Source organism: Anomalospiza imberbis, chromosome 2 (assembly GCF_031753505.1).
Source record: "Anomalospiza imberbis isolate Cuckoo-Finch-1a 21T00152 chromosome 2, ASM3175350v1, whole genome shotgun sequence".
In the NCBI taxonomy this organism is placed as follows: domain Eukaryota; kingdom Metazoa; phylum Chordata; class Aves; order Passeriformes; family Viduidae; genus Anomalospiza; species Anomalospiza imberbis.
Window position 1 is genome coordinate 33,508,999 of NC_089682.1, and position 10,396 is coordinate 33,519,394.

The window sequence follows — 10,396 nt, forward strand, 5'->3', positions numbered from 1 at the left end:
TCAGCCACTGACGCAGGTTACAGAGTGGGAAAGGACCAAGCTGGGTTAGAGGTGGAGTGCATAAAACTTGTCCCTGCCTTTCAAACCCTTTATTGTGCCTTGTTTTACAGGAGTGAGGGGGGAGAAGCTGGTGGGGAATGTTGCCAGTGCTTTCAATAATGATGTGACACAAAGGTGAATGCTCTAACTGGCCACTTTCTCTGGTTATATGTAAATCCTTGAAGACTGCCACTCCCAAACCAGTTGTGCGCAAGTTGATAAACAGAAATTATAAATTAGCATCACTGCTTCATGCTTCTAATCAATGTCATGCTTCCAATAAACAGGAGGGTACTTAAAACCCACTGATGTTACTTGACCCATCCTCTTTACAGCTCATTTGCCTCATACTCTAAATGTCAGATTTCCATACAGAAATCGAGCAGCCTCTTTTCATGGAAACCTTTCAAGACCATGCAAAGAGTGAATCCATAGAAAGCTGTTCCAGGTGATGTTAATGGGGAGTTTAGTTCATGCATGTCACTGCAAAAAGTGCTATTTAGTAGTTACTGAAATTGAACTTAAGCAATGCAGTCATTTGAAAGTAGTTTAGGAAGGGCATCTGCTGAATGGAGTTAACTTAAAAATGGATCCACTGAGGATGTTTAAAATATATTTTCTCATATCCCTCTGATATCCTGAGTGACACACAAGCTCTGACTGCTAAATAAAATCTCTTCCTCTGCCACAAGTTTATAGAAAACCTGCATCCTATTTTGATAAAATTAAATTAATGATGACATGAAAACCTATGAAAAAAAAATAGAGTTAGTGCACTGATTTCCATTATTAAGACATTCCTCTGGGAGTGTCATATGCCTGTTTTCCCAGCCCCACAGTCTTGCTGCTTGCTATTTCAGAAAAGTCACCTGTGTCAGCAGGCAGTCTCACAGCTCAGCACAAGATTAGGAGATCCTGAGGCAGAATATAGGACAGTCCCTGTGTGTGTACATGCATCTCCTGAAGTTGTGCTGCAGTCGGGGCTGAAGCTGAGTTCAGATCTTCATGCAGCAGTAACAGAACAGGACATATCTTGACAGGACAGTTGGAAATGGAGACAGGAATTTATTTGCTGGTATCTATTTTTGTACTGTTTAGTGCATTCTATTTAATAAGCACCCAGGCCAAGGACCTATGGACTAAATTCTCAAATATTCTTGGCTTTGTGGAAGTCTAAGAAACAGTGTAAAATGAAATACTACAAAATGGAATGCAATACTTAAGTCCTGGTTCCCATTTTTAAAAGCCATAAATGACTACATAATAGACCAATGGGATATTTCAGACATTCAGATTAATTTACTTCCATGGTGAACAACTGAAGAAGAGCTGAATTTGACACTGAGGGTTTGTATTCATGCACTTAAATAACTATTGTCTCTATTTTGAGTAGACACAGTGATGGTGTCTGCTGATTGCCAAAATAAAATGATTTATATCAGAAAAAAAACATTGCCTGAATTGCAATAAGTAATTGCTTATTGCAAAATACATTTCTATAGAAACCTGCAAAACTGTTCTCCTGTCTTTCCTTTCCTTTAACAATGGTATTATTACCCTTCAGAATTGCAATCTTTTACAGTTACTAGGTTATAAACTCTTTGTGCTGTATGAATTATTTAATGTTATTTATTTTTGTTTGACAGAACACAAGAGAATTCTCAAATTATAAAATATTTCAAGCTACTTGAATGATATGCTACTCTGGAAATAAAAAAATCATTCATTAATAACTCAAATAACAAAAATGGGATTTGAGAATGATCAGTTCCATTCCTGTTTCCTTCTCTATCTACTGGTAGCATGAATTAGGTTTTATGGAGAAATACATATCCTTTACTTTTTATAGTAATTGAAGAATTAAATAGGGGAAATTTTGACAATGAAATCTCAAAAAAAAAAAAAAGAAAAAGTCTTGAGTAAGTTCTCATGGATATCTCTTAAAGATTTCAGAAAATATAAATTTGGGTTAGTAAACATTAGATAATGTAAGGATATATTATGCAGATCTCATCAGTAATTCAACAGTCTTTGAGTAATAAGTAGAATTATCATTTTCCAGTTAAAGTAACACAGTATATCAATGAAGTAATGACATAAAGGACCGGGGCAAAGAAAAATTTTTTAGTTCCTAAATATATATATAATAGTATATACACAAGCTGCAGGTATGATACAGTGATCCACTATGCTCTAGGGAAAGACAAGGAAGTTGGGTAACAAGGCCCTGCTGTAGATTAGATTAGATTAGATTAGATTAGATATGGTGTAAAATGGTGCTTCAGCAATCTGGATCATCTCAATCCTCTGCACAAAATGGTTTTGGATCAGTGAAATTGATGAGGAATCAACCCCACTGAGATGCTTGTTTCTACTTGTAGCAAGTGGTGCATAGGTAAGTGAAAATTATAAACTCTAGGTTCATAATCCCTTGAAACTAATTAAATATTCATCCTAGAAAAGATTCATTACATGTGACAGCCTCTGGCTGAGATGAAGTGTTTCTCCTCTTTCCTTTGCTGTCAGGCAAAAAGCTGGCATGGAAGGAATTCCTCCCTTTGGCTAAGATCTTCCCACCCACTACTTTCCCTCCATTTCTGGTCTTTGAGATTGCCAAAAGCTGCCCTAGTAGGGATTCTGGGGTAGCAGGTATTAAATATGCCTCACTTTTCTTCTGGCTTTCGAGGTTTTTCTGTTCCCTGTCACCTTCAGCGCTGGCAGTGGTGACATAACCCATAGCTGTCCTCATGCACTGCCATTTCCCTCCTCCCACCCCTCTCCTGATTAACATTTGGATTTATATATGCCACTGGAAATGAGTTCACTGTGATCATTAGACTACAGTTGATCTGATGCATAGTAAATATTTCTTAGAGTTTTCTTTAACACAGCTGTTTGATCTATTTTATTTATTTCACTCCAAACTTTTCACTGTGCACACGTTGTGCTCTCCTCAGTCCAAAATTTTGAAGCACAGAGCTTTCATGTTTCATAAGAGCTTCCCGAGTTTTATTTTGAACCTTGTTGTTTTGATAGTTCTTTATTCTGTCAGCAATGACTGTAACAGGATGGTACTCAGGGGAGAGGGAGGTTTTTGCAACAAAAAAGTCAGTATTTTTTCTGAGATCCCTTATGCTGGGGTTATGTCTGACTCTAAAAAGATTTGTCTAACCACACATTCTGTCAATCATCCAAAAGAGAATATCTATATTCAGCCTTCATTCAGTCCCTAGGAGAAATCTGACAAGACATCCCAACAAAATAAATGTAGGAACTGGCCTGAAAAAGATGGGAAATCCATAGACTCCAATTGTTTTTCTTCTTCTGTAGAGCTGGGCCTTCCGTATGCAACAAGATAGATGCTTACAGTTTTTCCACTGGTGTATGGAGACAAACATGGAATTATTGTGTCCCACCATCCCTTAAAAAAGGTAGAATAATCCCAAAATGAGATTATACTGAGTAATTTGGAGTGGATGATAAACAAAATTGCAAAGATTAACTTCCATCACGAAATAGAAAAGGAATCGTCGGTGCCCTGGAGGATGGACAGCAAGGGTGGTTCACTAAAGGCAGTGGTGGAGTCACTTTTGTTTATCTCTGTTCACTCTACACTGAGTACAGCAGGCACAGTGATTTTATGGCATCCAGTCCTACACAGTAAAGGATTTCTGCAGCCAGACATATACCAGGCCAAGGTGCTCCACAGCTTGGCATTCCAGAAAATCCAACAGATCCACTCAGTTCTTTGTGTTTTAGCCCCTGACAAATTAGTACTTTATTGTGTTGCCTCCACACACATGCAGAGCACCTTTTTCTTCCTAAAACACAGGTCATTAAGCTAATATTAATCATTAATTGATGTATTATCAAAATAAAATGTAACCATGGCATAAAAAGAGTAACATTCCCCAGGTGGGCACAGCTGACCCAAATCCATCCAGGATCTGAGTGACTACAAATTAGATGTATGAATCAGCTCCATCTTTCTAAATGCCTGACCTGAGAAAGACTGAAATAAGGTGAGTGAAGACACTGGAGAAAGGAAGTGCCTGAAGGCTGCAAACAGAGGGGAAAGGATTTACCTTGGTAAACTTTTGAAAATCTGCCTCAAAGTGGAATAACTATTACAGGAACCAGCAACAAGCACAGCAGATCATATTCCCATCATCATTTTCTGTGCACTGAGCAGGTAATACCTTTTTAAAGTGATCTCTGAATGGGCTTGTAGTTGCCAGAGGACACTGAAGTTACTGCTTTGGTCATGTTTGACTGGGGCTGCTTTTTCCTTTATTCTTTCTGGAGGGTCTCACAGGTTTATTCTTTAAAGATGCTTTCCTTTAAGGCTTTCCAGGGGAGGACTGGGGTCTTCTGCTCATTGTCTTTCTGTCTGAACCTCTCTTCTTGAAGATTTCTCTCTATGAAAAGCATATCAGTAGCTGTCATATTATTTCTACATCTAATTAATTTTAGGTCTGTACTCATGGATCCATGCTTTCTCACTAGAAGATAAATGGCAAAATCACTGAGCTAGCAAAACAGTCAGGAGATGAAAGGGAGTAGAAAACAAACAAACAAATACAAACCAAATTTCAATTGAGATAGCAGTGATCTGTGGATTAAAAAGAAGAAATAAAGTGCACACTTTCAAATAGTATGTTGAAATCAAAAGCCATGGACTGTCATCTAGGGAGATTGCACTGCTCAGCAATGGGCTCAGCAAATCATCCCAGTTTATCTTCAATCTGTAAACTGAATAGAATAAAATTTCATTGTCTTTAAAACAGATGGTGGCTTCCAACCATTTCAAACCATAAGCACAGGGTTAACAGGCTAACCTTTTAAAATTCAGAGGTGCTAAATATGTTCTGTAGGGAGTGATGGATGTTTACGTGTTGATTTTCTGGGATTTTTTTCAGTTTACATATTGACAAGCATCAGAACACAAAATAAAGACATGTTGTATATTCAGCCAGACTTGTTTTAGCCCCTGGCTGTCTGTGTACATGATCCCCATTTAAGGCAATCTCATTTTTCTTAGCTGCTCCCTCCTCCAGAACTTCAGGCCTGCTTTAACAGGGCTGCTAATCCCTGCCTCCTGTAAAAACAGCACCTCCCAGGGGAATTTGTATTACAGGAAGAAGCAAATACTGCTGCTTGGCAAACTGTGCAGAGACACAGAGTGATTTTTAAAATGATTACTGGTGATATCAAGGGTTGAATAACTGCACTGCTTATCATCTAAATTACTTTTAGCTCATACTCCAGGTCATTCACAAAGTCTAAATCTAATACTGCTTTGTCTTTTGTGTCTCAAACCTGCAACTTCATGAACGTGGTGCTTTGATTGGTCTCATCTGTTCTGCCTGGTGGAAGAAACAGTTTTATCAAAGGAGGTGTGCTTCTTAAAAAGCAAACCAGTATTTTGGTCCTTAGACATTCGTGCCACCTTCAAACCCAAATGCCATGATGCTATGGGCTTGCAATTAGACATGCTCAAACTGTCTAAACTCTCTGATTCTCACAATTTCCAGTTCCCAGACATGACCTTCATCAAGGTGAATGTGAATGGAACACAGTTTGTTCTCTGTGTATTACTCATATCAAACAGGCACAAGTTTTCTGCTTGTTGGAGATATAATACCCCACATATCTTTCTGTTCCAGAGGAGGTCACTCAATCAGCTCTGTTTGGTCACACATTGAACTGAAGGAAATCACATTTTTTCAGACAAAGTCTTTCTCTGACATTTTTACATTTTGAAGTGGTGGGTTCTTCTGAGTTTATTATCTTTTCACTATTTATGGTTGTTTACTTCTCCCTACCTTTTAAGAACAACCAGAATAGAACTGTTCTACTTTTGACTGCAGTTGGTGCCTCAAACAACTGCACTATCAGGTTCTCACAGAAGGCACCAACCAGGCCTTTTTTCTGTGTTGAAGTTAGCTACTAGCACAAGTTTTTATTCTTTTTTAGTGGTTTTATACAGCAGAGAGTGATGGAGACAGACAGAAACACTGCAAAACAGCAAAAGACCATCTTGCCCTCCAAAGTGACCTTCACCTGTGGACTGGATGCGTAATTTGGCTGCACAGTATTGGGAAATTTCCTATTTCCAAGCTCCCTAAGCAAGACTACTCTTCATATCTGCAGTGTTTTATTGGTAAAAAGGATTGATAATCAGATGTGATCTCAGAATGTGACATGATTTTTTGTGAGCGCTGCACAGTGCTGCAGTACCCTGAAAATAAAAGCTGACAAAAATAGGGGACTGTGGGACCTCGCACTGCAGGGTGTTTCAGGTCTGATGCCTTCCTTCCACTACACTGAGAAAATCCTATAGGGACAGAGGAGGGGAAAAAGAAAATTAAAAAAAGGTGAAAGGGACGTTTCAGGCAAAAGGGGTGGGTGTGACTGCAAAGATCTGTGGGTTATTCAGACTTGCCAGGGTAAGTTAATCTGCTTTCCCTGTGTGTAGATCCTTCTTGTCCTTCAGCTAAAGATGCAGCACAAGGTGTCCAGTGCTGGTGAGACCATCACCATTAATTATAATGTGTAGAGAACACAGATTGGCTCAATTATACACAACTTTTGGCACCAATTCCATGACTCCTGTACCATGTGCAACCCCTGAAAATGTTCAGATGTTCAAATGCCCACTGATTGTGCTACCTCCATGCCTACACATAAAGTACAGACTTTATGCAAGGGTCATGATTATTAAAGGTGGATGATCAGTAATTTTGTCAAACTAGAGAGTGAAGTGACCACTGGGCCCAGTGATTAAAAGTTCCTTTTCTGTAAACTAAGAATTACCATCACTGATTTGTATGACAGCCATTTGTGTTTTTCTCTGTCATTTACCCAAATATATTTTAAAATAATCACCCTTTTTATAAGCATGTAAGGGTACACAAATTTTAACTCAAATTGCTGTAATTACATCTAATCAAGTCAAATTCATTTTTATTAAAGTTCACACTGTGAGACTAATGAACCTAAAGCACTGAAATCATTCTCATTACACACAGTTAGATCTATTTACTGAATCTGCATTGTTTCATGCCCAGAAGGTGAAAGTAAAAAACCCACACCACCAAGATGCAAAACACATCTTCTCAATCATTTCCCCTACATGAAACAGTTCAAACCAACTGTGTTCTAACAGACAGGGGCATGTGAGCAATGTTTCCCTCACTGGGTTTTAATGTGAAAAAATGGTTGACTGATGAAGGATGCTTTAAAGGATAATGAAACTGGAAGGAGAAACCCCAGCTGCTGGTGATGGGCAGGGAGATGATGCAGACAGCTGACACACTTCTGGAATTGCTGTTTCCAGAAGCTAAAGAAAAGATACAGTCATTCTAGCTGACACAAAACTGTCCTTTCATATAATTTCCCCAAACCCTGTAGGTAGGGAATTATGTTCTAAAAAACCACTCACAAGGTCACTCTTTCCCTGTTCAACCAATTCCCCCCTCAAACATGCTCCCACTGGCCAACAAGCAATAAAGAGGCTGAGGGAGCTGCACTGGTGATGCACATGCAGCAAGGAAAATGGGTGTATTTCCATCTGCACTGGCCTTCAAAACATAGTAAATCTATACTTTGAAGGACTGACAGATATATTACTAAGCAAAGCAAAATAAAATCACAGGGTTTTTTTTCCCAACACATGAGTTTCATCATGATCCCTTTGCTCAAAAGCCCAAGGAAATAGATATTCCTGTGTGATTGTGAAGAAACGTTTTGAGGTTCAGGAAACTGCTTTGCTTTTCCCTCCAAAGAAAACAAAGGCAGACAGGACTGCAAAAGTTAAAACCTCTGTTAAATCTCCTAAATTTCACTAGCCAGTTCCCCAAGCAGGGATTACCTATTTACCTCACTTCACTTACAGAACTCTCTCTTGAGAAAGGGGCACAAACAGGAGGCAAAGGGCCAAAATTTCCAAATAAAAGCTCCTCCACAGGTAACAAAACCTTATTATGCCACATATCAATGAGATGTGTCCTGTGCTAATGACATTTCTGCACCTGGCGAAGAAATACCACTTCTCATTCCATCCTCTTGGTGCCTCCAATGCAATATCCAATTTTTCCATGGCTTTACATTCATGAGAAGAGCTATCAAAATAGATTATCTCCTCACCTGCTTGAAGGGAATGGCTTTTATATATCATATTTTGTGTTGGGCAAAATACAGAATTACTTTTTTCTGCATCAACATTTTCATTGACTTTTTTGTGGTAGTTTTTTGGTCATTTTTAGCCACACATAATTATGGATTATCTGACACAAATCCATCAATAAAGCATTGCAGATAACTCCTCAGTAATGAGAATACATAAATTCCTCACTCAATAGTTATGCAATCAGTTCACTGCTTAATAAGAAAACCAAACCTAAGATACTGCAATCTCTACAACAATTCATTTAAAATTGAATTTATTAATGTTGGATGAGATCCTTGACTGCGATAAATCAACAAACCTTCCATGAATCAATGGGCTGACACTGAATTGAACTAGGTGATTGTCAGTCTGCAGTTTTTTGTAAAGGTTCCTTTGCTATCATGAAAATCATTCCAAACTTATTTAAATACTTTGTTTTTCTAAAGAAAAGATTACTTTATATGTTTATTTGAAATGGCCAAATATTACATCTCTATTTGCAGAACATAAAAAAAGAAATTTTCTTTTGCTTACATGGCTGGCATTATTCAGTTTCCCTCTCCTATTTGGCTAGCAATGGACAAAGCAATCATGGCTCTGCTAAAATGAAGCTGTGGCCCTGTGATATCCCAGACAGGGGATGCTGTCACCTGGGACTTGCTTCCAGCATTCCTGCTGGATTCCCTTTCCATGGAAACTGCGGTGGAGGACAAGAGTAGAGGGTCTTTTACAGAGTTAGAAGGCTGATTCCAGCTGTGGAGCTGAGAAGACTTTCAGGTTTTACAGCTTATTTTTGATCTTTATGGTGTGCTTGGCCTTTTTCCCCCTCTGCCAGTTACTGCCCTCAGTGCCACTTGACTTTACTGCATCGCTAATGGCCCTCATTTTGGGGAGTTATGTGGCAATTTTGTAGCAGACTGCACGTTTTATGTGTTACACACATTCCAGAGTTGCAAAGATACAATTTCACAAAGTCCCAAAACATGTTAAAACCATTAATCTAGGATTAATGGGGGAAGGGTGAGGAAAAAAAAAAAGGAATAATTTAGTGAAGACTTTAATTTCTTATGTTCTGTGATTAATCCTTAGAGAGATGTTAGGCAAAAGAAAGAGCCTGGACTGATGTCTCTAAGCTTTTTGCCTCTAGAATGAGCAGCCTGGAACAAGAACCTGCCCAGGTAAGAAAAAAACATGGTGAATGATTGATTTCGGCATTTTTTGCAAACATCCTGGTTTCAGCTCTAATATATATATCCTCAAATATATCAGAGCATACATAGCATAAAAAATTAGCAACATCCTGCTCTCTTTTTTAGCCCTTTATGTTCAGAAGACTATGAAATTATCACATGTATGTTTGCTTTCAATTAAAATTTTGAATTTCCAGGTCCAGTGCTTTTTCTCCACAAGTACAGGAGACAGCCAAAAGCAGGGAGAGAATGGAGCTGGACCTCTGTACTCATTATAAGCTGGTTAGCAAGCACCTGCTATTCAGAAGCTTAGAAAACAATTTGAAATTCAAGTAAGTCTCAGCAAGAACCTAAAAGAGAACATCAGGCAGCCAGGCAGCCAGCCAGTTTCATATGCCTCATCTTTCAAAGATTTTTGCTCTGATGCTCTCCCTCAGCACCACACACCAATTTTCCCCCTGCTTTTCTTTCTGTAATTGAAGTGAAAATATGTTACTGCTTTAAATGTGTCCTAACCAGAGATTTTAATGCCCTGCAATGATAAAAATGATTTATCAAGATATGACTTAGGAATAAAAGAACCTGCTTCCAAAGAGCAAAGTGTTAGTGAAAAATCTGCTTGGGCCAAATTAGGTTGACAACCTGGCACATGGTATACAAGAACTCTGAGCACATAATTCCCAGCTTTTTTCAGGTATTTATTGTACTAACAATGTAAAATTAACTTCAATTGTAGCAATTTGAGAGGTGCTTTATGGTGAGGGTGATCCATTCCACATTTTTGATTTAGAATCTTTTAAAAGCAGTATTGAGGTCTCGTGACATCCCCAGACACATAAAACCAAATCTTTTCAGGCTCAGCAGAGCCTTTCCTCATTCCTAGGGGTGAAATGCCCACAGTTTCAAACTTTTGAACCTCTCATCCTAAACCGAGTGACCTGATATGAACCTGGAAGCAGGAAAAAGAGTTTCTGTAGTTGGTGTTTGGTTTTTACAC

At 38.6% G+C, this 10,396-nt stretch overlaps 1 long non-coding RNA gene across 1 annotated transcript; it reads right to left on the minus strand.

Moving 5' to 3' along the window:
* Nucleotides 1-2,962: 2,962 nt before the first annotated feature.
* Nucleotides 2,963-9,240, minus strand: LOC137468626 (uncharacterized). The gene is made up of 3 exons (XR_010996068.1): nt 8,744-9,240; nt 7,921-8,072; nt 2,963-5,864 (listed from the first exon to the last, which is right to left on the minus strand). It is a non-coding gene; the product is annotated as an uncharacterized lncRNA (long non-coding RNA).
* Between the last annotated feature and the right edge of the window lie 1,156 nt (nt 9,241-10,396).